This window comes from Procambarus clarkii, chromosome 25 (assembly GCF_040958095.1).
Source record: "Procambarus clarkii isolate CNS0578487 chromosome 25, FALCON_Pclarkii_2.0, whole genome shotgun sequence".
Taxonomy (NCBI): domain Eukaryota; kingdom Metazoa; phylum Arthropoda; class Malacostraca; order Decapoda; family Cambaridae; genus Procambarus; species Procambarus clarkii.
This window is the reverse complement of record NC_091174.1, coordinates 1,849,042-1,876,557: the sequence shown is the minus strand read 5'-3', so window position 1 is coordinate 1,876,557 and position 27,516 is coordinate 1,849,042. Positions and strand designations below refer to the sequence as shown.

General features: G+C 47.4%; 1 long non-coding RNA gene across 2 annotated transcripts in view; it reads left to right on the top strand.

Moving 5' to 3' along the window:
• Positions 1-27,516, top strand: part of LOC138368602 (uncharacterized) — a 342,569-nt gene that overhangs the window by 29,303 nt on the left and 285,750 nt on the right. Inside the window, exon 1 of one of the 2 annotated variants that reach the window (XR_011229605.1) lies at positions 17,492-17,838. The exons of the other annotated variant lie outside the window; for it this stretch is intronic. This is a non-coding gene — a long non-coding RNA (uncharacterized lncRNA). Of the gene's footprint in view, positions 1-17,491; positions 17,839-27,516 lie in introns of those variants that run through there. 2 annotated transcript variants of the gene reach the window in all.

The following is a 27,516-nucleotide window of genomic DNA, read 5'->3' as shown; positions in this document are numbered from 1 at the left end:
ATTATCATAAAATATAATTATAAAAAAAATAATCATGTATTTATCAACTTAAGATTTTGATTATCAGGACCCTCTAATGATCTTCAAACGTAAGTTTTTATGTATCTGTCGCCTGCGCTCTAAGAGGGAATACAGATGTAAACTTCTAAGCTGTCCCAGTAATTTGCATGCTTTATTGAGTAGATTCTGGCTGTAGAAATTCTTTGCACGTTCTCCAGATCAGCAATTTTTTTTTTTTTTTTTTTTTGTTTTTTTAGCTATACAAGAGTTGTTACATTCTTGTACAGCCACTAGTACGCGTAGCGTTTCCTGGTTGATTAATCCTTTCCTTCCTTTCTAATCCTTTCTTATTAGGGCAGGTCCCTGGAATACGATCCCCTGCCGCGAAGAATCGTTTTTTCATCCAAGTACACATTTTACTGTTGCGTTAAACAGAGGCTACAGTTAAGGAATTGCGCCCAGTAAATCCTCCCCGGCCAGGATACGAACCCATGACATAGCGCTCGCGGAACTCCAGGCGAGTGTCTTACCACTACACCACGGAGACTAGAGAATTTTTGCGGCCTTGATTGAGGCTCTTATTGTTTAACAATAAATTCCCCCTAGAGAGCACTATAGTGTCTTAAAATGTATTATAATTGACATATTGTTAAAAAGGTTCTTTTTATTCAACCTGTAATTTTCTTGCAGTTGTGAAAACTGCTGTTAAATTTACTTTTGCAGTCAACTTGAAGTGAAGAAAGTAGAAAGTAGTAGAAATTCAAGTAGAATTCTTATTTAAAGGAAAACTTAAACCTTGCCAGGGAGTTGTGGCTCTTGTACACACCACGACCGTCATATGATGGCTGACCAAGCCCGCAGTTCACAGTTGAGCTCCACAAGTAATATATATGACCTGAATATTTGAGTCAGTTCTGTTGTTACAAGAAGCCTGTGGGACTGTGTTTATACGCTGGAAACTTGCCCTCTTCAGAGTTTTGAATGTTGCGCCAATGGGTTCTTAGCCCGGCGTGGTCATTACTATACTCTGCCACCAGTTCCTGGCTTGGGGACTTCTTGAACAAAGTTTGGTAAGGTAGAGCGCGGCTAATATGAGGCGTTAAACTTAAAATGTATAATGGGGCTCGAATATGCGGGGCATCAGTAACGTTTATTAGTTCATCCACTGGCAGTTTGTGCGTGTTGCTGCAGTTGTTGTGTGAGAGTTTGGTGTTACCTGGAGCATACCTGGAGATGGTTTCAGGAGTTCTATACTCCCCGAGCTCGGCTTGGGGCCAGGCTCCACTTTGTGATAACTTGCTCCAGCAGGCTGTTGCTTGGAGCGGCCCACAGGCCCGCAACACCAGCTTTGTTATTGTTTTATTATTATTATTATTATTATTATTATTATTATTATTATTATTATTATTATTATTATTATTTTTATTCTACCACAGACGTGGCCACACATTTACAATGCTAATCAGTATATATACATTTTCTTCTGTTTGGGTGGTTGGTCCAGCGTCCCGGAATCACCATAGGTTGCCAGTGTTATTGTTGTTGGTGTCGACAGTATAGACTGTTGGTGTCTGCAGTATAGGCTGTTGGTGTTGACAGTATAGGCTGTTGGTGTCGACAGTATAGGCTGTTGGTGTTGACAGTATAGGCTGTTGGTGTCGACAGTATAGGCTGTTGGTGTTGACAGTATAGGCTGTTGGTGTCGACAGTATAGACTGTTGGTGTCGACAGTATAGACTGTTGGTGTCGACAGTATAGGCTGTTGGTGTCGACAGTATAGGCTGTTGGTGTTGACAGTATAGGCTGTTGGTGTTGACAGTATAGGCTGTTGGTGTTGACAGTATAGACTGTTGGTGTCGACAGTTTAGGCTGTTGGTGTTGACAGTATAGGCTGTTGGTGTTGACAGTATAGGCTGTTGGTGTTGACAGTATAGGCTGTTGGTGTTGACAGTATAGGCTGTTGGTGTTGACAGTATAGGCTGTTGGTGTCGACAGTATAGGCTGTTGGTGTTGACAGTATAGGCTGTTGGTGTTGACAGTATAGGCTGTTGGTGTCGACAGTATAGGCTGTTGGTGTCGACAGTATAGGCTGTTGGTGTTGACAGTATAGACTGTTGGTGTCGACAGTATAGACTGTTGGTGTCGACAGTATAGGCTGTTGGTGTCGACAGTATAGGCTGTTGGTGTTGACAGTATAGGCTGTTGGTGTTGACAGTATAGGCTGTTGGTGTTGACAGTATAGGCTGTTGGTGTTGACAGTATAGGCTGTTGGTGTTGACAGTATAGGCTGTTGGTGTTGACAGTATAGGCTGTTGGTGTCGACAGTATAGGCTGTTGGTGTCGACAGTATAGGCTGTTGGTGTTGACAGTATAGGCTGTTGGTGTCGACAGTTTAGGCTGTTGGTGTTGACAGTATAGACTGTTGGTGTCGACAGTATAGACTGTTGGTGTCGACAGTTTAGGCTGTTGGTGTTGACAGTATAGGCTGCTGGTATTGACAGTATAGGCTGCTGGTATTGACAGTATAGGCTGTTGGTGTTGACAGTATAGGTTGCTGGTATTGACAGTATAGGCTGCTGGTATTGACAGTATAGACTGTTGGTGTTGACAGTATAGGCTGCTGGTATTGACAGTATAGGCTGCTGGTATTGACAGTATAGGCTGCTGGTGTTGACAGTATAGGCTGCTGGTGTTGACAGTATAGGCTGCTGGTATTGACAGTATAGGCTGCTGGTATTGACAGTATAGGCCAGGCATGTCAAACAAAGGGTCCCCCGAGGGCCATATGAGTCTCATTTGTGTTGTCATGAAGGCCACACACGACTACTAATTAAAGCCATTTAATACAAATTATTGCAGAATATTTGTATTTCTTAAACTTATAAACATACAACGTACATACAAATGGTTTAGCGGCTGGCCACATTCATGAATGCAAGGTAATGAAGTAGTTTAACAAAAATATAAATAAACGTTAGCATAGACTTGTAACCAACAGCAACAAATACATTGTACAAAAACTTCAACAGTTCAAAATTATATATTTACGACTATTCAATCATTTTTAGTTTTTTGTCCTGAAGCTTGACACCTCTTTTTAATGACAATTTTTGACACGTCTGGCTGAAATATTTGTGCAGTTCCCACTTTGATCAGAAGTGTTGATCAGTCAGCCTTGTTCTCCGAGAAGTTTTTGTTGATTTCATGATGGAAAATAGGTAGAAAATTCTACCCATGTTCACACTCACAGGTAGACCCGAACATTGCCATAATCCTTGTGGCAAATTTTCTGAAGTTTTTAAACGTTTCAGGAAGGTATGAAAAGAAGCCCCCATTTCAAGATACTTCGCTCTGAGTGTAGTATCAGACTGCATCTCTAATAGGTCTGTCTGCAGGCTTTCTTCCGCCTTGGCAACATCCAAGATGAATGGTGCTGAGAATAATGCAAAGTGGTGTTCAAAAGATGAGATATAACGAAATCTTTCCTGAAATTCCTTTGACAACAGTTCCAGGTGACTGTCATACTTAGCAAAGCTGAGTACAGACTCGGTATTGGCAATGTTTATCAGTTCTTTGCACTTAGGAAAATTACGAGTTGTACTTGGGATTTTCTTTTGTTTGCCTTGTAATTTCAAATTAAGATCAGTTAACTGTGCAGTAATGGCCACAGCAAGAGCCAGATCCTGGAGCCAACTTTCTTATTCTATTTCCTCAGTGTTTTGACCTTGCCTCTCCAAAAACATAATTATTTCTTGACTCAACAAATACAATCTTGTGAGCACTTTGTGACAGGACAACCAGCGGACTTGGGTGTAGACTGGACCACCGGTAAACTGGTCATCCTTATCTTCCAACACCTGGCTCACTTGGGTGTAGACTGGACCACCGGTAAACTGGTCATCCTTATCTTCCAACACCTGGCTCACTTGGGTGTAGACTGGACCACCGGTAAACTGGTCATCCTTATCTTCCAACACCTGGCTCACTTGGGTGTAGACTGGACCACCGGTAAACTGGTCATCCTTATCTTCCAACACCTGGCTCACTTGGGTGTAGACTGGACCACCGGTAAACTGGTCATCCTTATCTTCCAACACCTGGCTCACTTGGGTGTAGACTGGACCACCGGTAAACTGGTCGTCCTTATCTTCCAACACCTGGCTCACTTGGGTGTAGACTGGACCACCGGTAAACTGGTCATCCTTATCTTCCAACACCTGGCTCACTTGGGTGTAGACTGGACCACCGGTAAACTGGTCATCCTTATCTTCCAACACCTGGCTCACTTGGGTGTAGACTGGACCACCGGTAAACTGGTCATCCTTATCTTCCAACACCTGGCTCACTTGGGTGTAGACTGGACCACCGGTAAACTGGTCATCCTTATCTTCCAACACCTGGCTCACTTGGGTGTAGACTGGACCACCGGTAAACTGGTCATCCTTATCTTCCAACACCTGGCTCACTTGGGTGTAGACTGGACCACCGGTAAACTGGTCATCCTTATCTTCCAACACCTGGCTCACTTGGGTGTAGACTGGACCACCGGTAAACTGGCCATCCTTATCTTCCAACACCTGGCTAACTTGGGTGTAGACTGGTCATCCTTATCTTCCAACACCTGGCTCACTTGGGTATAGACTGGTCATCCTTATCTTCCAACACCTGGCTCACTTGGGTGTAGACTGGTTATCCTTATCTTCAACACCTGGCTCACTTGGCCCTGGTTGACAGCTCCGCCTCTGATGTAGTTCACTGTCTTGGTCACCAAACTAACCACATGATCCAGGTTGAAAATCTTTGAACACAAATTTTGCTGGTAAATAATGCAGTGAAAATGTGCAAATGATGAATCTGGATGAGTTTTCCATTTGTGTTGATAACTTAGCGGCGATACCGTTATCTCTGTCAACCATATTGGCAACACCGTCGGTAGATAACCATGCAAGTTATACTCAGATCTAAACCCCAAGTCTTGCAGAACCTGCTGGACTGTCTCCAAGAAGTCCTGGGTGGTTGTAGAGTCATACACGGGGATCAGTTCAAGCAGTTCTTCATCAATATTACACACACTATCACAGGCCCTGATGACGACCCCGAGCTGTGCTATGCCAGTCGTGCCAACCGTCTCATCAATAGAACACATCAAACTTGATGATGCGGCCTTCAACTGTTGTGTCAAATCACCCGACATTTCATCACTCCGTTCAGCAACAGTGTTCCTGGTTCATGAAATATCTTTGAGTAAGTGTACTGTCTCTGGACACACAGCTTGAGCCGTTATTACAAGACATTGCTTTAAGACATCTCCTTCACTGTAAGATGTCCCCCTCTCATGGCGATCATTGAGTTCACAGCTGGCAGTAAGGGAAGAGTTCACAGCTGGCAGTAAGGGAAGAGTTCACAGCTGGCAGTAAGGGAAGAGTTCACAGCTGGTAGTAAGGGAAGAGTTCACAGCTGGCAGTAAGGGAAGAGTTCACAGCTGGCAGTAAGGGAAGAGTTCACAGCTGGCAGTAAGGGAAGAGTTCACAGCTGGCAGTAAGGGAAGAGTTCACAGCTGGCAGTAAGAGAAAAGTTCACAGCTGCCAGAAAGGGAAGAGTTCACAGCTGGCAGTAAGGGAAGAGTTCACAGCTGGCAGTAAGGGAAGAGTTCACAGCTGGCAGTAAGGGAAGGAACATTCCTTTTATCAAATGTTCGTAAAACAGGTCTGTTGCCTCAATTCCTTGAGTCTTGAGACACACACATTAGACCTTTATATATATCGTAAGATCGATGATTCGTTTCATAATGTCTTTTCAAGTTGTAGTCTTTTAGCGTGGCAATGCTGTTGTTGCAAATTAAACAATATATCTTTACATTCACCGCTGTGCAAAAATATTGTAATTCCCATTGTTCTAGAAACACTCGAACTGCTATTTTAAGTTTTCTTTTCCTCTTAGCTGGAGGAGCACTAATCATTTTAAAGATGATGTGGAATATGAAAAATCAACAAATAAAAAATAAAATCACCGGTTAAACAACTAAAATCAAATGTAGGCCAGCTTAACAGTTAACGTTATGTCTATTTTTAGAAGTCTTAACTCGCTTGCCTCACAGCTGCATTCGTGTTTCTTTTGTGCTTTTGAAATCTATTAAAAGGTGAAAATTTAAATGGTAAAAGCTGCAATTTGGGCCGTTAAATGACCAAATTACAGTATCCTTTGTGCGGGCCGCAGGTGTGCTTGCTAAAGGCCGCGTGTTTGACATGCCTGCTGAGTATATATTACACACTCCTATTTACTCTTAAGTACATGTACATAGGAATGCCTTGATTTGCATTTCTTAGTACATATTAATCACTAAATTCTCATGTGTAAATTATCACAAAAATTAAACAATACAGAACACTTGTAAAATAATTTGCATACGACTCAACATTTGTATGTTCAAAATAGTAATTAGGACCCAATATAATCTACAGGATTTCAGTCATAGGAGGAGGAGGAGGATTCCCGTTTTCAGTAGTTTATTTCCTCCGTCCGTAGATTCAGAGTCAGAGTGGTATGCACACATTTCTCAACACAAGGATAATACATTTTAAAATACCAGAGATTCACGGTCACTCAGTCCAGTAGAATATCTGAAGGTCTTGCAACGACAGTGTCAGTTACCGGGCTCTCACTTAGGTTCAACTCCTATTACTCTTTGAAAACACATATTTATATGACGGCTCTGTTCCTGTACATACTGATGGCTCTTAATCTTATGCTTCCGTAGGATTAGAGGCTCAACTTTTCTAGCTTTAGCTGTTGCGGATTTGTCCCAATCACATCATCCAGTTTTCTGTTAAGCTGTTATCCTGCATGCATTTAGAGATTATTACACTGGGGGGAGGGTCTTTTTTATTTTTAGGTTAAGCAATTCAAGGAGCATACTACTTCGGGACCTGGAAGCTTTCCAGGAGCATACTACTTCAGGACCTGGAAGCTTTCCAGGAGCATACTACTTCAGGACCTGGAAGCTTTCCAGGAGCATACTACTTCAGGACCTGGAAGCTTTCCAGGAGCATACTACTTCAGGTCCTGGAAGCTTTCCAGGAGCATACTACTTCAGGACCTGGAAGCTTTCCAGGAGCATACTACTTCAGGACCTGGAAGCTTTCCAGGAGCATACTACTTCAGGACCTGGAAGCTTTCCAGGAGCATACTACTTCAGGACCTGGAAGCTTTCCAGGAGCATACTACTTCAGGACCTGGAAGCTTTCCAGGAGCATACTTAAGAACCTGGAAGTTCATTCTCATGTTTTATAAATTTAAGAATGGCTCAATTCAAGAGGTAGTTGCCGTCAAATACATGTGACTAATGTCTGGCAAGGAGTGAGCTGATGAGGTGACCAAAGAGACCTGGGTCATCGTTGGTGATTTCCATCCAGCTATTTTAAAAGCTGTCTGTGTAAGGCCGGCCACACACGTGCAGTTTTAACTGACAGTTAAAACTGTCAGTTAAAACTGCACGTGTGTGGGTATCTCAGTTGCTCATTTCGTCAGTTCAACAGAACTGTACAGTTAAACTGCGACAAATGCAATGTTCCATATTTTTAACTGAAAGGAGTAACTGAACTGCGCGTGTGTGGGGATTCGTAACTGTACAGTTCTCAACTTGTCATTTCTACAGGTGGTAGCGGTGAGTGCAGTGTAAGATGGCACGTGAACAAAACCAAGTGATTGTTGAATTCATTGAACTCTATCGATGTGAACCTTGCCTGTGGCAAGTTAAAAGTGAAGAGTGTCATGACCGCACAAAGAAAGATGTTGCCTATAGCAAATTAGTAAAGAAGTTGGAGGAACTTGAGCCTGGTGCCACTAAGAAGTCAGTCTTGATGAAAATTAATAGTTTGAGAAGCGCTTATCGCAAGGAGAAAAAGAAGGTTGAGGCATCAAAGAAGTCTGGAGCATCTACAGACACCATCTACAAGCCGGTACTTTGGTATTACGACCTGCTTGAATTCCTGCAAGATCAAGATACTCCAAGGACGTCACGTTCAAATCTGGACAATGAAAATGATCGTACTCCTCGGAATCCATGGTAAAACTGAGGGATTGAACTGTGTGTGTGTGTGCATTTCATTTTTAACTGACGTCAGTTTGAACTGTGACAGTTGAACTGTTAACTGAACAGTCATAACTGTCAGTTAAAACTGCACGTGTGTGGCCGGCCTAAGCAGCGTTGTTATAATGGAACTGTTGAATCCAACAAGCTGGAGGACGAGGAAAACAGTGCTTGTGCCCACGGCACTTGTAACACCGCAAAGGTGTTTTGTATTTAATATATACATAGAGATACATGAGTCACAGACAAGATTTTAATAGGCGCCATTCTGTCGGCGTGAAAGTCACACCTCTAGACTGTTAATGACCACCACGTGACCAAGGTCAGGTCATGTGAAGTTGACCTCGTTTCCGCTAAGCCGATAACAGCCGGGTGTCCTTCAAACAAGCCGCTGGTTAAGGTATGGCTTGATAGATGGCCTGGGGCTATCTACTTGTGGGCAGAGTTTAGCTCCTAGGTTCGCAATAAAAACCCAGAGAGCTGTAGATTCGAGAGCAATAGGAGAACAGCAGCCAGTCCAGGCTGTCCGGCTGGGTGGGGACTCTACCTGTCAACCCCCTCCACCCCCTCTCTATCCAAATTAGGCCCAGTCCTCGGTGAGTTGAACGTTAAGGTGACTTAGTCGTGTTCAAAGTGTATGTGATTATCAGGGGCAGACGGCTGTAGTGGTCTCGAATTATTGTGTAATGACTCACGTTGTATAGTAATCCTGACAGAGTGAACCTTCAGTTCGAGTGCTTGAATTATGATACTTATCATTGTCTAAATATATATTTGATTAACTTGCTTGCTTAAATTGTTTTTAATTTTGTTCCCTAGAGCTTTGTGAGTTGAGGCGAGAGACCCTCTGCGGTTACTGATTTGATGATCTTAATGACAACATGTTTAGAGTTGATACATGAACTCCTTGGATAAGTTTGGGATACAGACAAGTTCCATTCCTTGTCTTGTATGCACTGACTAGAATGGATGGTGGCAGCACTTTCTACTTCTACCTATCTACCTCTACTACCACTCCCTACTCCCTCCGTCTCTCTCCCACTTTCCCTTTCACCAGACGACACTCCTCCCACCTACTCTCCCTTCTCTCTTACCTCCCTCACCTCAAACCCTTACTCAGTACTTCATTCTTTCTATTTTCCTTTTCGTTTCTCTTCATTCCCACCCCCCCCCCCCCCCCCCCATTACACACTACCCATGGATACCTGCATGGTTGGAGAGTGCTCGCCCGCCTCGGTTACGAATATATAACGCACATATGTCTACTCGCAGGTGTTGTGGTGTTCTTCCTCAGTGTGCGACACGTGTTCGTAATATCAGGTTGATACCTGCTTGATGGGGTTCTGGGAGTTGTTCTACTCCCAAAGTCCGGCCCAAGGCAGGCTTGACTTGAGAGCTTGGTCCATCAGGCTGTTGCTTGGAGCGGCCCGCAGCCCCACATATCCACCACAGCCTGGTTGGTCCAGCAATTCTTGAAGAAAACTACCTAGTTTTCTCTTGAAGATGTCTACGGTTGTTCCGGCAATATTTCAAATGTTCCCTGGGAGGATATTGAACCACCGTGGACCTCTGCACACACACACAACCAGTGTCCCACACACTGGGAAATTTCCACATTGACATTTCGGAGCTCGTCCAAGATGTCTTAGTTGCTGTCTACTCCCTCTCATGCTGCTGGCTTATGTTTGGTTTCCCGATAAGTGGGATATTCCCTTGGTTTCAGAACAGGGCGCTCTTGCCTGTCACAGTTGCTGGACCACTATGGCATGGCCTTAGAGGCCATGGAAGTCAAGCAAAACGCTCATGTAATTTACACCGATTTCGCAAAGCCTTCGACAAATGTGACCATGGTGTTATTGCACATAAAATGCGTTCAAAAGGAATTACCGGAAAAATAGGCAAATGTATCTACAATTTCCAGACTAACAAAACCCAATGTGTAATAATCAACAAAATAAAATCCGGTCCATCAACCGTCAAGAGCTCAGTCCCTCAGGATATTGTGCTTGCTCCAGTACGTTTTCTCATCCTCATATCGGATATAGACAAGGACACAATCTGTAGTACTGTGTCATCCTTTGCAGATGACACTAGGATTTTTATGAGAGTAGACAATATAAAGGACACGGCAAACCTTCAATCAGATGTAAACAGATGTAAAGAAGGTATTGCAATGGGCTACAGAAAATATAGTATTTAATGGAAGATAGGTTTCAGCTTCTGCGCTACGGAAAAAAATAAAATATAATAACGGAAACCACGTACAAAACGCAGTCAAATCATAACATAGAATGAAAAAGCAGTGTAAAGGATTTAAGTATGCTCACGTCGGAAGACCTTACCTTAAGTTTAAAGAGCACAATAAAGTAGCCGTCACAACTGCAAGAAAAATGACAGGTTGGATAACAAGAACCTTTCACACTAGAGATGCTATACCTGCTTGATACCTGCTTGATGGGGTTCTGGGAGTTCTACTCCCCAAGCCCGGCTCGAGGCCAGGCTTGACTTGTGAGAGTTTGGTCCACCAGGCTGTTGCTTGGAGCGGCCCACATACCCACCACAGCCCGGTTGGTCCGGCACTCCTTGAAGAAAACTATCAAGTTTTCTCTTGAAGATGTCCACTGTTGTTCCGGCACTATTTCTTATGCTCTGTAGGAGGATGTTGAACAACCGTGGACCTCTGATGTTTATACAGTATTCTCTGATTGTGCCTATGGCACCCCTGCTCATCACTGGTTCTATTCTGCATTTTCTTCCATATCGTTCACTCTAGTAAGTTGTTATTTTACTGTGTAGACTAGGAACCAAGCCCTCCAGTATTTTCCACGTGTATATTATTTGATAGCTCTCTCGTCTCCTTTCTAGTGAGTACATTTGGAGAGCTTTGAGACGATCCCAATAATTTAGGTACTTTATCGCGTCTATGTATGCCGTATATGTTCTCTGTACTCCCTCTATTTCAGCAATCTCTCCTGCTCTGAAGGGGGAAATGAGTACTGAGCAATACTCAAGACGGGACAACACAAGTGATTTGAAGAGTTCAACCATTGTGATGGGATCCCTGGATTTGAAAGTTCTCGTAATCCATCCTATCATTTTTCTGGCTGACGCAATATTTGCTTGGTTATGCTCCCTAACGTTAGATCGTCGGACATCATTATTCCCAAATCCTTGACATGCTGGTTTCCTACTATGGGCAGATTTAATTGTGTTTTGTACCCAATATTATGTTAAAGGTCCTCATTTTTGCTGTACCTGAGTACCTGGAATTTATCACTCTTAAACATCATGTTATTGTCTTCTGCCCAGTCGAAAACTTTATTAATATCTGCTTGTAGTTTTTCAATGTCTTCAACAGAGGTAATTTTCATGCTGATTTTTGTGTCCTCTGCAAAGGATGATACGAAGCTGTGCCTTGTATTTGTATACAACTCTATTTGTATACAAGTATACTATACCGATGATACTTTTCAAGACGCTAGTGCTCTCTAGAGTGGAGTACTGCTGCACAATGACAGCCCCTTTCAAAGCTGGATAAATTACTGACCTGGAGAGCGTGCAAAGATCCTTTATTGCTAGAATCCACTCATTAAAATATCTGAGCTATTGGGACCGACTAAAATGCCAAAATCTGTATTCTCTCGAGCGCAGGTGGGAATGAGATATAATTTACACGTGGAAAATAGTAGAGGTGCTGGTCCCAAACCTGCACACAGAAATAACATCACATGAGACCAGAAGACATGGCAGGATGTGCAGAATACCCCCGTTGAAGAGCAGAGGTGCAACAGGTACTCTGAGAGAGAACTCTCTATCAACATCAGAGGCCCGAGACTGTTCAACACGCTTCCACTACACATAAGGGGCATAACTGGCCGACCCCTCACAGTGTTCAAGAGAGAACTGGATAAACACCTCCAAAGGATACCTGATCAACCAGACTGTGACTCATACGTCAGGATGCGAGCAGCCGCGTCCAAGAGCCTGGTTGACCAGTCAAGCAAACAGGAGGCCTGGTTGTGGACCGGGCCGCAGGGACGTTGAGCCCCGAAATCCTGGCAAGGAAACCGCAAGGTAAAGGTTGTATCGAAGAGACTGGTCGCCTCCCACATGTTCAGTTTTATTTGTTTAAATTACATTAAATGTTTCCTTTTACAGTACATTTTTTGTCTGTATTTGTATACATTTCTCTGAGTTATTAATACATTGGTTATATTTGTTAATTTCATATGGCACCAATGACCTGGCTGTAATGACTGAAGAGATCCAGTAATGAGTGAGTGGTGAGGAGGGGTGCTCACACCTGTGTAGCCGACCAGGCACACCTGCCGTGTTGGGGTTACTGCTCAACCCAACCCACCAAACCACACTTACAACCCGTCCTACAAATTACGTCACTTTTCACTCGTTTGCGCTACAACCAAAAAAGGAAGTAATTTGAAAATGAAAAGAATAAACAAAAAATGATGTTTTGATCAACACGAGAGTGGCAGATTTTGAAAGAGAAATTGACACTATGCCCTTGCACTCAGCCCGGGTCCAGGCTCATGGAATTCAATATTTATAAAGAAATGCAAGGTGCCAGTAGCACAGGCACTCAGTATAGTGTGGAGGAAGAGCTTGGACACGGGGGAGATACCAGATGCACTTAAAGTAGCAGACATAGCCCCTCTACACAAGGGAGGGAACAAAGCATTGGCAAAGAATTATAGACCAGTTGCACTAACATCGCACATCATAAAAGTATTTGAGAGAGTGATTAGGAGTCAGATCACCAGTTTCATGGAGACCAATGACCTCCACAATCCAGGCCAACATGGATGTAGAGCAGGAAGATCATACCTCTCACAGCTACTTGATCATTACGACAAAATCACTGAGGCATTAGAGGAAAAACAGAATGCAGATTTGGTATACACGGACTTCGCAAAGTCATTCGATAAATGTGACCATGGAGTGATAGCACACAAAATGAGGTCAATGGGAATAACTGTTAAAGTAGGACGCTGAATACTCAGTTTTCTGTTGAACAGAACACAAAGAGTAACAGTCAACCATATAAAATAGTCCAAGCGCAGTTAAAAGCTCTGTACCTCAAGGTACAGTCTTTGCACTACTGCTTTTCCTTATTCTCATATCAGATATAGACAGAAATACAAGTCACAGCTTCGTATCATCCTTTGCAGATGATACAAAAATCAGTATGAAAATGATCTCTGCTAAACACATTGAAAAACAGATATTAATATATTGATAGCAGATATTAATATTTATTAATATTTCGACTGGGCAGCAGAAAATAACATGATTTTTAACAGTGATAAATTCCAGGTAGTCAGGTACGGTAAAAATGAGGACATTTAACATGATACAGGGTACAAAACACAATCAGATTTACCCATAGTAGGAAATAAGCATGTAAAGGGTTTGGGAATAATGTCTGACTACCTAATGTTTAGGGAGCATAACCAAGCAAATATTGCGTCAGCCAGAAAAATGATAGGATGGATTACGAGAACTTTAAAGTCCAGGGATCCCATCACAATGGTTGTACTTTTCAAATCACTTGTGTTGTCCCGTCTTGAGTACTGCTCAGTACTAACTTCACTTCCGCTTTGAGAGCAGGAGAGATTGCTGAAATAGAGGGAATACAGAGAACATATACGGCACGCATAGACGCGATAAAGCATCTAAATTATTAGGATCGTCTCAAAGCTCTCCAAATGTACTCACTAGAAAGGAGACGAAAGAGATAACAAATAACATACACATGGAAAATACTGAAGTCTCAGGTCCCAAATCTACACAGTAAAATAACAACATACTGGAGTGAACGATATGGAAGAAAATGGAGAATAGAACCAGTGAAGAGCAGAGGTGCCATAGGCACAATCAGAGAACACTGTATAAACATCAGAGGTCCGCGGTTCTTCAACATCCTCCCAGCGAGCATAAGAAATATTGCCGGAACAACCGAGGACATCTTCAAGAGGAAACTAGATAGTTTCCTTCAAGAAGTGCCGGATAAACTGGGCAGTGGCGGATATGTTGGCCTGCGGGCTGCTCCAAGCTACAGCCTGGTGGACCAAGCTCTCACAAGTCAAGTCTGGTCTCGGGCCGGGCTTGGGGAGTAAAACTCCCAGAACCCCATCAAGCAGGTACGGTAATTAAACCTTACGTCGCTGGAAGACAGAAAAGTTAGAGGATATATGATTACCACACATTAGATTCTCAAAGGAATAGGGTAGATAAAGACAGACTATTTAACTCAAGGGGCACACGCACTAGGAGACACAGGTGGAAACTGAGTGCCCAAATGAGCCATAGAGACATTTGACTTTTTTTAGTGTCAGAGTAGTTGACAAATAGAATGCATTAGGAAGTGATGTGGTGGAGGAATGGCCCTTCACATAAGTGGTGATGGGTGGAGGAGTGGCCCTTCACATAAGTGGTGATGGCTGGAGGAGTGACCCTTCACATAAGTGGTGATGGGTGGAGGAGTGTCCCTTTATATAAGTGGTGATGGGCGGAGGAGTGTCCCTTTATATAAGTGGTGATGGGTGGAGGAGTGGCCATAATTAGGAAAAGTGGCACATAGATAATGGTAATTAGCGGAGAGTGTTTGGAGGTAATGAGTGGGAGCGGCCCCCTTCCCCTCTGGTGGCCTTGAGGTGTGACGGGAGGTGCTGGCCGGGGCTGGAGTTGGCCGGGGCTGGAGTTGGCCTGGGCTGGTGCTGGCCGGGGCTGGAGTTGGCCGGGGCTGGAGTTGGCCGGGGCTGGTGCTGGCCTGGGCTGGTGCTGGCCGGGGCTGGAGTTGGCCTGGGCTGGTGCTGGCCGGGGCTGGTGCTGGCCGGGGCTGGTGCTAGGCTGGTGCTGGCCGGGGCTGGTGCTGGCCGGGGCTGGTGCTGGCCTGGGCTGGTGCTGGCCGGGGCTGGAGTTGGCCTGGGCTGGTGCTGGCCGGGGCTGGTGCTGGCCGGGGCTGGTGCTAGGCTGGTGCTGGCCGGGGCTGGTGCTGGCCGGGGCTGGTGCTGGCCGGGGCTGGTGCTGGCCTGGGCTGGTGCTGGCCGGGGCTGGTGCTGGCCGGGGCTGGTGTTGGCCGGGGCTGGTGCTGGCCGGGGCTGGTGCTGGCCGGGGCTGGTGCTGGCCGGGGCTGGTGCTGGCCGGGGCTGGTGCTGACCAGGGCTGGGCTGGTGCTGGCCGGGGCTGGTGTTGGCCGGGGCTGGTGCTGGCCGGGGCTGGTGCTGGCCGGGGCTGGTGCTGGCCGGGGCTGGTGCTGACCAGGGCTGGGCTGGTGCTGGCCGGGGCTGGTGCTGGCCGGGGCTGGTGCTGGCCGGGGCTGGTGCTGGTGCTGGGCTGGTGCTGGCCGGGGCTGGTGCTGGCCGGGGCTGGGCTGGTGCTGGTCGGGGCTGGGCTGGTGCTGGCCGGGGCTGGTGTTGGCCGGGGCTGGTGCTGGCCGGGGCTGGTGTTGGCCGGGGCTGGTGCTGGCCGGGGCTGGTGCTGGCCGGGGTTGGTGCTGGCCGGGGTTGGTGCTGGCCGGGGCTGGTGCTGGCCGGGGCTGGTGTTGGCCAGGCCTGGTGCTGGCCGGGGCTGGGCTGGTGCTGGCCGGGGCTGGTGCTGGCCTGGGCTGGTGCTGGCCGGGGCTAGTGCTGGCCGGGGTTGGTGCTGGCCGGGGTTGGTGCTGGCCGGGGCTGGTGCTGGCCGGGGCTGGTGTTGGCCAGGCCTGGTGCTGGCCGGGGCTGGTGCTGGCCGGGGCTGGGCTGGTGCTGGCCGGGGCTGGTGCTGGCCTGGGCTGGTGCTGGCCGGGGCTGGTGTTGGCCAGGCCTGGTGCTGGCCGGGGCTGGTGCTGGCCGGGGTTGGTGCTGGCCGGGGCTGGTGCTGGCCGGGGCTGGTGCTGGCCGGGGCTGGTGTTGGCCGGGGCTGGTGTTGGCCGGGGCTGGTGTTGGCCGGGGCTGGTGCTGGCCGGGGCTGGTGTTGGCCGGGGCTGGTGCTGGCCGGGGCTGGTGTTGGCCGGGGCTGGTGCTGGCCGGGGCTGATGCTGGCCGGGGCTGGTGTTGGCCGGGGCTGGTGCTGGCCGTTGCTGGTGCTGGCCGGGGCTGGTGCTGGCCGGGGCTGGTGCTGGCCGGGGCTGGTGCTGGCCAGGGCTGGTGCTGGCCGGGGCTGGGCTGGTGCTGGCCGGGGCTGGGCTGGTGCTGGCCGGGGCTGGTGCTGGCCGGGGCTGGTGTTGGCCGGGGCTGGTGCTGGCTGGTGTTGGCCGGGGCTGGTGCTGGCCAGGGCTGGTGCTGGCCGGGGCTGGTGCTGGCCAGGGCTGGTGCTGGCCGGGGCTGGTGCTGGCCGGGGCTGGTGCTGGCCGGGGCTGGTGCTGGCCGGGGCTGGGCTGGTGCTGGCCGGGGCTGGTGCTGGCCGGGGCTGGGCTGGTGCTGGCCGGGGCTGGTGCTGACCAGGGCTGGTGCTGGCCGGGGCTGGTGCTGGCCGGGGCTGAGCTGGTGCTGGCCGGGGCTGGTGCTGGCCGGGGCTGGTGCTGGCCAGGGCTGGTGCTGGCCGGGGCTGGTGTTGGCCGGGGCTGGTGCTGGCCGGGGCTGGTGCTGGCCGGGGCTGGTGCTGGCCAGGGCTGGTGCTGGCCGGGGCTGGTGCTGGCCGGGGCTAGTGCTGGCTGGTGCTGGCCGGGGCTGGTGTTGGCCGGGGCTGGTGTTGGCCGGGGCTGGTGCTGGCCGGGGCTGGTGCTGGCCAGGGCTGGTGCTGGCCGGGGCTGGTGCTGGCCGGGGCTGGTGCTGGTGCTGGGCTGGTGCTGGCCGGGGCTGGTGCTGGCCGGGGCTGGTGCTGGCCGGGGCTGGTGCTGGCCGGGGCTGGTGCTGGCCGGGGTTGGTGCTGGCCGGGGCCTGTGCTGGCCGGGGCTGGTGCTGGCCGGGGCTGGTGCTGACCAGGGCTGGGCTGGTGCTCGTCCTGCACCACCCCACCCAGTTACCAGTACGCCATTAACAGTTGGCTGTGTGTAGTATTAAAGGTCAAGTATCATTAGCACCGTCAGTGAAGAATATGTTGACTGTTATTCCCAGTGAGGTGGGAGTATTTAGCGGGGTGGGGCTGTGCCATGAGTGTGTGTCAGGTCGTGACGTGACACTCACGGGGTGAAGTGCGTGTGGCTAGTGCCGGGGGGGGGGGCGCAACAGGAGTGTGTTGGCACCAACTACAAGGTGCCATGGTAGAAGCTGCCAGTGGTTCCGCCTCAAATTTAATCTCTACCACGAACCGCATAATTGGACAACACCCTCTTGAATGTGAAATGTGCCCCCCCCCTTCCATGTGTGTGTAGTGATTAAGAAAAGTATACGACGGCCGCTCTGAGTAAGTGAACGTTTGCGTGTGTAGTAGTAGTGGCGGTAGGGAGGGGGGGGGGTGTTTGTTGACAGTGGGCCTGGCGTGAGCGGGGCGGCTCTTGGTCGGTCGGTCAGTCAGTCGTGTTGGTGCCGTCGGGCCGGACACACTACACCGGTGCGTCTCGCGTCTTGTTCCTCACCACCTGCGATCGTGTGTTTACGCTCCCCGTTGTGTACACCCACCTACCGCCCGCCCCCTCTGCCACCTGTACCACACCGTGTGTACTCTGCCCTCCTGCTCCCCAGTCACACTCCTGGATTTGGTAGAGAAAAACATCTGTGTGAATCACGTTTAACGAGACTAATATTTCCGTGCGGGAATCAGCGAGGCGGCGCCAGAACCTGTTATTACCCACCTTGTCTTCCTCAGCACAGGTAAGTACGCCAGTAACTTAACGCCATCTCGACCAGTTTGGGCTCGATAAGGAAGGTCAGTGACACACGGTACAAATACTCTAATACAATGAAAACATGAGTGCTTGTCAGTAGTGTTGTGTTGGGGAGAGAGCGTGAGGAGGAGGAGGAGGAAACTCAGCCCTGGTGACCTAGTCAGCGTGACGTAACCTCCAACTTAAAGATGACCTTCATACACGCTGTACTTCTATGTCCTATTTTGGGAATGGTGCTGTGTTTGCTCTCATTTGTGGGCGTCTTTCCGGCCGTTGTCTTTAATAGCCATAGTCGAGTGTAAGAATTGGAGTGCAGTCCTCAGTAGTAAAAAAAACTCGCCCGGCGCTTCGCGAACGCTTTGGCCTGGGTTCGTATCCTGGCCGGGGAGGATTGACTGGGCGCCAATCCTTAACTGTAGACTCCGTTCACCCAGCAGTGAATGGGTTCCTGGTTAAACGATTTGGCGGGTCGTATTCCGGAGGAAAGTATTAATTTAAGAACCTGCCTGGGGCGCTATGCGTGCAAGTGGGGATACAAGAATGTAAAACTCTTGTTCTTACAAGAGTTTTTACTTTACAAAACTTTACAAGTAAAGTTTTTACTTTACTTGTATTTACTTACAAAATAAATAAAAATAAATAAGAAAACAGACCGTTTGATTTGAACAACACGATGATATCGGAAGGTAGAAATAGCCTGAGCTACTCCTATCACTTTGGGATGTATTTGATTATTTCTGTAAACTTACTTGAATCTTATGTTTTATGTAGATTGTCTCAGTCGGGGAAGATGGGAAATTACTAAGGTAAACTCTGCAACCCCGTAGCTTTGTTTGCTTATGTTTTGTAAACCTGTAAAACCCTAACTCATAATTTCCACATACCTCGAGCCCCTTACCTCCCATAATTTCCACATGCCTGGAGCCCCCTTACCTCCCATAATTTCCACATACCTCGAGCCCCTTACCTTCCATAATTTCCACATGCCTGGAGCCCCTTACCTCCCATAATTTCCACATGCCTGGAGCCCCTTACCTCCCATAATTTCCACATGCCCGGAGCCCCCTTACCTCCCATAATTTCCACATGCCTGGAGCCCCCTTACCTCCCATAATTTCCACATGCCTGGAGCCCCTTACCTCCCATAATTTCCACATGCCTGGAGCCCCTTACCTCCCATAATTTCCACATGCCTGGAGCCCCTTACCTCCCATAATTTCCACATGCCTGGAGCCCCATACCTCCCATAATTTCCACATGCCTGGAGCCCCCTTACCTCCCATAATTTCCACATACCTCGAGCCCCTTACCTCCCATAATTTCCACATGCCTGGAGCCCCCTTACCTCCCATAATTTCCACATGCCTGGAGCCCCTTACCTCCCATAATTTCCACATGCCTGGAGCCACCTTACCTCCCATAATTTCCACATGCCTGGAGCCACCTTACCTCCCATAATTTCCACATGCCTGGAGCCACCTTACCTCCCATAATTTCCACATGCCTGACGTATGAGTCACAGCCTGGTTGATTAGGTATTCTTTTGAGGTGTTCATCAAGTTCTCTCTTGAACACTGTGAGGGGTCGGCCAGTTATGCCCCTTATGTGTAGTGGAAGCGTGTTGAACAGTCTCGGGCCTCTGATGTTGATACAATACTCTCTCAGAGTACCTGTTGCACCTCTGCTCTTCAACGGGGGTATTCTGCACATCCTGCCATGCCTCCTGATCTCATGTGGTGTTATTTCTGTGTGCAGGTTTGGGACCAGCCCCTCTACTGTTTTCCACGTGTAAATTATTATGCATCTCTCCCGCCTGCGCTCAAGAGAATACAGATTTAGGCTCTTCAGTCGGTCCCAATAGTTTAGATGTTTTACTGAGTGGATTCTAGCAATAAAGGATCTCTGCACGCTCTTCAGGTCAGCAATTTCTCCAGCTCTGAAAGGGGCTGTCATTGTGCAGCAGTATTCCACTCTAGAGAGCACTAGTATCTTGAAAAGTATCATCATCGGTATAGCATCTCTGGTATGAAAGGTTCTTGTTATCCAACCTGTCATTTTCCTTGCAGTTGTGACAGCAACTTTAATGTTTTCTTTAAAGGTAAGGTCTTCCGACATGAGTATACCTAAATCCTTTGCATTGCTTTTTCATTCTATGTTATGATTTGACTGAGTTTTGTATGTGGTTTCCGTTTTTATATTTTCTTTTTTTCCGTAACGCATGAGCTGGAATTAATTTTCGTTAAACACCATATTATTTTCTGTATCCCATAGAAAGACCTGATTGACATCTGATTGGAGGTTCACCGTGTCCTCTATGTTGCCTACTCTCATAAAAATCCTAGTGTCATCTACAAAGGATGATACAGTACTATAGGTTGTGTCCTTGTCTATGTCCGATATGAGGATGAGTAAAAGTACTGGAGCAAGCACAGTACCCTGGGGGACTGAGCTCTTCACGGTTGATGGACCGGATTTGATTTTGTTGACTATTACACATTGTTGACTATTTCCTATTAGTCAGGAAATTGTAGATCCATCTGCCTATTTTTCCGGTAATTTCTTTTGAATGCTGGCCCTTGAGCCAGCATTGTATTTTATGCATTTTGGCCACATTGCATTTTATGTGCAATAATACCATGGTCACATTTGTCGAAGGTTTTTGCGAAATCTGTGTAAATTACATCAGCGTTTTGTTTATCTAACGTGTCTAACGTGACATCTAATGCCATGTCATAGTGGTCCAGCAACTGTGACAGGCAAGAGCGCCCTGTTCTGAAACCATGTTGTCTGGGGCTATGAAGATGCTGTGATTCCTTTTATTTTGTGATCTTACTTCTTATCACTCTCTCAAAGATTTTTATGATGTGTGATGTTAATGCTATCGGTCTGTAATTTTTTGCCTCTGCCTTATTTCCTCCTTTATGGAGTGGTGCTATCTCTGCTGTTTTTAGTATGTCAGGGATAACGCCAGTATCTAGGCTTTGTCTCCACAGAATGTGAAGGGCCTGCGATAGTGTTTTTTTACAGTTCTTGATGAATATAGAGTTCCAAGAATCCGGGCCTGGTGCAGAGTGCATAGGCATACTGTTCCAAGAATCCGGGCCTGGTGCAGAGTGCATAGGCATACTGTTCCAAGAATCCGGGCCTGGTGCAGAGTGCATAGGCATACTGTTCCAAGAATCCGGGCCTGGTGCAGAGTGCATAGGCATACTGTTCCAAGAATCCGGGCCTGGTGCAGAGTGCATAGGCATACTGTCTATGGCTTCTTCAAAATCCAGTGGGGATAGGGTGACATCTGATATATGATTTGATGTTGGTGTCATATCCATGAAAAATTCATTTGGGTTATCAATCTTCAGTGTGTGTAGTGGCTCGCTGAAAACAGTCGTACTGATTTCTCAGTATTTCGCTAATTTCTTTCTTGTCATCTGTGAAAAGTTCCATCTCCTTTTCGCAGGGGCCCGATACTAGATGTGGTTTTTTATCTTGATTTTGCACAAGAGAAAAAATATTTCGGATTTCTCTATTTCACTGTTGGCCTTTTGCTCTCTTTGCCTCTCCTGGGTTTTGTATGATTCTTGAAGCTTTAGTTCAATAGGCTAAATAGGCCTCTATTTCTCTACCTAACCTTCTTCGCCGTTCTTGAGATAAGGTGCGACTCTCAAGTTGCTCCGCGATTCGTTTTCTTCGCCTGTAGAGGGAACGACGTTCCCGTTCCAATCTGCACTATAGTGCTACTGAGGTAATTTTTTCCAGGCACTGGTTCAGGTTTGCATTTTTTTGCTGTTCTTTCCAATTTATTTTTATATTTATTTTATTTGCTCCCAGTTTATCTGTTTGTTATTAAAGTTGAATTTGTTGAAATCTCCTCCACTGTGAATCGGGACTGGTTTTGAAGGTCTATTCCTCATGCTAGTCAGAACTTCAATTGAGTTGTGCTCTGAGTAACAGGTATTTGTAATCATTATGTTCCCGATCAACTCATCATTATTAGTGAAAATGAGGTCCAGCGTGTTCTCCTTCCTAGTTGGTTCTACTATTTGCTGGTTTAAGGCAAACCTGTCGCACATGACAGGTATGAAAATTACCTCGGCTGAGGACATTGAAAAACTTCAAGCTGATATTAATAAAGTTTTCGACTGGGCATCAGAAAATAACATGATGTTTAACAGTGATAAATTCCAGGTACTCAGGTACGGTAAAAATAAAGACCTTAAACATAATACAGAGTACAAAACACAATCAAATGTACCCATAGTAGGAAAACAGCATGTAAAGGATTTGGGAATAATAATGTCTGACGACCTAACGTTTAAGGAGCATAACCAAGCAAATATTGCGACAGCCAGAAAAATGATAGGATGGATTACGAGAACTTTCAAATCCAGGGATCCCATCACAATGGTTGTACTCTTCAAGTCACTTGTGTTGTCCCGTCTTGAGTACTGCTCAGTACTCACTTCCCCCTTCAGAGCAGGAGAGATTGCTGAAATAGAGGGAATACAGACAACAAATACGGCACGCATAGACGCAATAAAGCACCTAAATTATTGGGATCGTCTCAAAGCCCTCCAAATGTACTCACTAGAAAGAAGACGAGAGAGATATCAAATAATATACACCTGGAAGATACTGGAGGGCCAAGTACCAAATCTACACAGTAAAATAACAACGTACTGGAGTGAACGACATGGAAGAAAATGTAGAATAGAACCAATGAAGAGCAGAGGTGCCATAGGCACAATCAGAGAACACTGTATAAACATCAGAGGTCCGCGGTTGTTCAACGTCCTCCCAGCAAGCATAAGAAATATTGCCGGAACAACCGTGGACATTTTCCAGAGGAAACTAGATTTATTCCTCCAAGGAGTGCCGGACCAATCGGGCTGTGGTGGGTATGTGGGCCTGCGGGCCGCTCCAAGCAACAGCCTGGTGGACCAAACTCTCACAAGTCGAGCCTGGCCTCGGGCCGGGCTTGGGGAGTAGAACTCCCAGAACCCCATCAACCAGATCAACCAATCAACATCCGTAGCAGGTCATGTGCATGTGCCTGTTCATTTAGGCTACTTCCTGGTATTCTTTCTGATATAACTGTATCAGCTATGGTCTCTCATTTTAGGTGCAATAGGTTGAAGTCCCCAAGCAGGATAATGTTTGGGGCTGGATTTGTGAGGTTTTCCAAGCAGTGTTCTATTTTCGTTAGCTGGTCTTTAAACTGCTGATGATTTGCCTCCGGTGACTTATATACAAGGACAATAACTACATTTAGGATCTCTATTTTGATTATCAGCACTTCCACCATATCATTTGTGGTGTTTAGCAGCTCAGTGTAGATGAGTGTGTCTTTGATGTAGAGGCTGACCCCACCCTGTAGCCTGTGTTTCCTGTCACATCTGAAAAGATTGTACTCCGAAATCCATATTTTACCATCATGGTAGTCCTTAGTGTGAGTTTCCGTTTGGGCTGCAAACACTGCATTTGCCTCATGAAGGAGGCCAGCTATGAAGTGTGCTTTGTTACATTTGTGTGTTTTTATACCCTGAATGTTGGCAAATATAAATGATGTTATGTTAGTGGAAGTGCTGGATACATTACTTTATGTTAATACCTGAGGCTCTGGTAGGGAGGCCACTGAGTTTGTGTCCTCTCTAGCATTTGACAGAGTTGGTGGTAGAGTCTGGACATTTTTAGCCATTCTTCTCCTCCTCCTCTTGCTAAACAATCATCCTGGTAAATAGTGTTGTGGCTGCTTTCATCGAGGTGGTTTGTCGGTCTTATTACCTTGGTACCTTTTATATGAAAAGCTGGACATTCTGTGTTGAAACATTCATTCTTACTTAAAGAGTTCTTGCACAGTTCTGGGTGAAAGAGATCACACCTTTTGCTACATTTACCTGTACTAAGAAGGATGCTGCACTTTCTAATATGATGATCATATTTACATTGTCCATTTGTTCTCCCGGATATCCCATGCTTACACATACCCCATTTATAATATTGGCAGATTTTGGGTCCTTGTTCTATTTGTTTCAAAAACCCTGGCACTAATATCGCGCCCGGTTCAGGCGCCGATATCGCGCCCGGTTCAGGCGCCGATATCGCGCCCGTTTCAGGCGCCGATATCGCGTCCGACCCCAACGTCGCGTCCGGCGCCAGCATAGCATCCGGCCCCGGCGCCTAACATTGCATCCAGCCCCTTACCTCCCATAATTTCCACATGCCTGGAGCCCCTTACCTCCCATAATTTCCACATGCCTGGAGCCCCGTACCTCCCATAAGTTACACAAGAGTACCTCAAATATTTCCAGCAAGTCATTTACTATTTCGTGACTTATCTGTTAATTTACGCAAGTAACAATGTAAACAACCCTGTAGCCCTACTGAGAACTGGTGGACACACCACAGTTGTATCACTGAGACAACTGGTGGACACGCCACAGTTGTATCCCTGAGACAACTGGTGGACACGCCACAGTTGTATCCCTGAGACAACTGGTGGACACGCCACAGTTGTATCCCTGAGACAACTGGTGGACACGCCACAGTTGTACCACTGAGACAACTGGTGGACACGCCACAGGTGAGACACCACTGAGACAACTGGTGGACACACCACAGTTGAGACACCACTGAGACAACTGGTGGACACACCACAGTTGTACCACTGAGACAACTGGTGGACACACCACAGTTGTACCACTGAGACAACTGGTGGACACACCACAGTTGTACCACTGAGACAACTGGTGGACACGCCACAGGTGAGACACCACTGAGACAACTGGTGGACACGCCACAGTTGTACCACTGAGACAACTGGTGGACACGCCACAGTTGTACCACTGAGACAACTGGACACACCACTGGTGAGACACCACTGAGACAGGCCAGAATGGTGTGGTTGACGTCGCCGTCGTGTGCTGGCGACCTTGAAGCAGGAGTGGGTGGTGGTATGACGTAATGGTTCTCCACACTTGAGTCACCAGGTACCTGCATGATAGCCACACGCTGTGAGAGGTGCTGCACTTGGAGTAACGTTGTTATTACGCTGTGTGATAATGCAGGGTCGTCCCACATGCGTTGCTCTTGGTAGGGGTCGTCCCACATGCGTTGCTCTTGGTAGGGGTCGTCCCACATGCGTTGCTCTTGGTAGGGGTCGTCCCACATACGATGCTCTGGGTGTGGGTGTTGGACGCCTACACTACTGGGCACTCGGGGTGTACCTGCCACTATTGCCCCGTTACTGGTGTGGAAGAAACCAACACAACTCCCCCACAACGTATCTAGTCTTTAAGGAATATTGCAATAATTAGTTTTTTCCTTCATAGAATTTGAAGGATGATATATAAAATCCTTCCCTTTGTGGGGCCTGACAGCTGAGTGAACAGCGCTTCGGATTCGTATTCCTGAGGTCCGGGTTCGATCCCCGGTGGAGGCGGATACAAATTGGCATAGTTTCTTTCACCCTGATTCACCTGTTCACCTAACAGTAAATAGGTATGTAACAAAAATGAGGCCTGGTCGAGGACCGGGCCGCGGGGACGCTAAGCCCCGAAATCATCTCAAGATAACCTCATACTGTATATGAAATAAAAAAAATCACTAATACCGTTCGTCCTCTTGATGTCAAGCTCGCCTGGCCACCAACTAACACTTCGTAGTAATCTGGTTCACACTGCGCCTCCTGCTCCTGATGCTGCTGGTGTCTACTCTTTCCTGTTCGTCTTGTCCTCTCCAGTACTTTGGGGGAAGTGGCCGTACACTGAATGACAGACTTTGGAACACAAGTGTTATGTCTTCAGACACAGACAATGCTCTCTTCTGTTATGCTAAGGACTCTAATCATCCTATTGATTGGACTTCTAAAATAATCCTTCCTGCCATTATGAACCTTAGTCCTGGCTTTGTTGGTGTTGACTCTTGCCTTTCACAGTACATACCTAAATGATCTTAAGAGACGTGATCTGACTTGAGTTGTGTTCCCTCTAGCCTCTTGCCTTTCCGTCTCTTAAGTTACTAGGGTTCTCTGCGCTATGTGCTCTCTTGCAAACTTCTGTACTTTTCCCCTTTATGTTATTTGTTATTGTTCGTCCACTTCATTTGATGTTCAAATGTCAACATTAATTCAGACTTTGAGTCACCACACAAGAATTTGAGAGCAACTACGGCTGACTGCCCCTGAAAGTTACACACCACTTACATTTGGAAACACAATGTCCGTGAACCTAACACGTTCACTCATCAAAGTCATTGAGAATAAGATGGTAGAGAGGATGAGGATGGTATGGCGGACACAGTCCCCACCCGGCCGGGGACAGGCCTAGTCTGGCCTGCTGGAACACCTCTGGTGTAGCCTGGCTTCTCTCTCTCTCTGTATACCTAATGAACAGTTCCACGAATATTTAATGGGGGAACCGGGAGCTAAACTCTGCCTATCAGGAGATAGCCTCTGGCTGTCTTCCTACCACACCTGGACAGCGACTTGTTTGATGGAAACAACACAGCCGCCCGACTGCAATTATCAGCTTAGCAGAGACCAAGGTCACCTGATGCAACCTGACCTCTACTCAACCTGTGAACAATTAACACTTGACAGGTGTGACTTTTGAGTTGCTGAAGGCCGACAGCCTGGCGCTGGTAATATCCTGTATGACTGACTATATGTGGAATATTAAATGCAACCATTTATGGTGTTACATCTGCCTCTCCTTCCCAGAAATGACTCATTACACGAATTGTTAATCGGCTACCTGTTGGGTAATGTCTGCGTGTAGTTATACCAGGTCCTCCACAAGTGTGGCATGTTCCTGGTGCTGGGGTGTGTGTAGTTATACCAGGTCCTCCACAAGTGTGGCATGTTCCTGGTGCTGGGGTGCGTGTAGTTATACCAGGTCCTCCACAAGTGTGGCATGTTCCTGGTGCTGGGGTGCGTGTAGTTATACCAGGTCCTCCACAAGTGTGGCATGTTCCTGGTGCTGGGGTGCGTGTAGTTATACCAGGTCCTCCACAAGTGTGGCATGTTCCTGGTGCTGGGGTGCGTGTAGTTATACCAGGTCCTCCACAAGTGTGGCATGTTCCTGGTGCTGGGGTGCGTGTAGTTATACCAGGTCCTCCACAAGTGTGGCATGTTCCTGGTGCTGGGGTGCGTGTAGTTATACCAGGTCCTCCACAAGTGTGGCATGTTCCTGGTGCTGGGGTGCGTGTAGTTATACCAGGTCCTCCACAAGTGTGGCATGTTCCTGGTGCTGGGGTGCGTGTAGTTATACCAGGTCCTCCACAAGTGTGGCATGTTCCTGGTGCTGGGGTGCGTGTAGTTATACCAGGTCCTCCACAAGTGTGGCATGTTCCTGGTGCTGGGGTGCGTGTAGTTATACCAGGTCCTCCACAAGTGTGGCATGTTCCTGGTGCTGGGGTGCGTGTAGTTATACCAGGTCCTCCACAAGTGTGGCATGTTCCTGGTGCTGGGGTGCGTGTAGTTATACCAGGTCCTCCACAAGTGTGGCATGTTCCTGGTGCTGGGGTGCGTGTAGTTATACCAGGTCCTCCACAAGTGTGGCATGTTCCTGGTGCTGGGGTGCGTGTAGTTATACCAGGTCCTCCACAAGTGTGGCATGTTCCTGGTGCTGGGGTGCGTGTAGTTATACCAGGTCCTCCACAAGTGTGG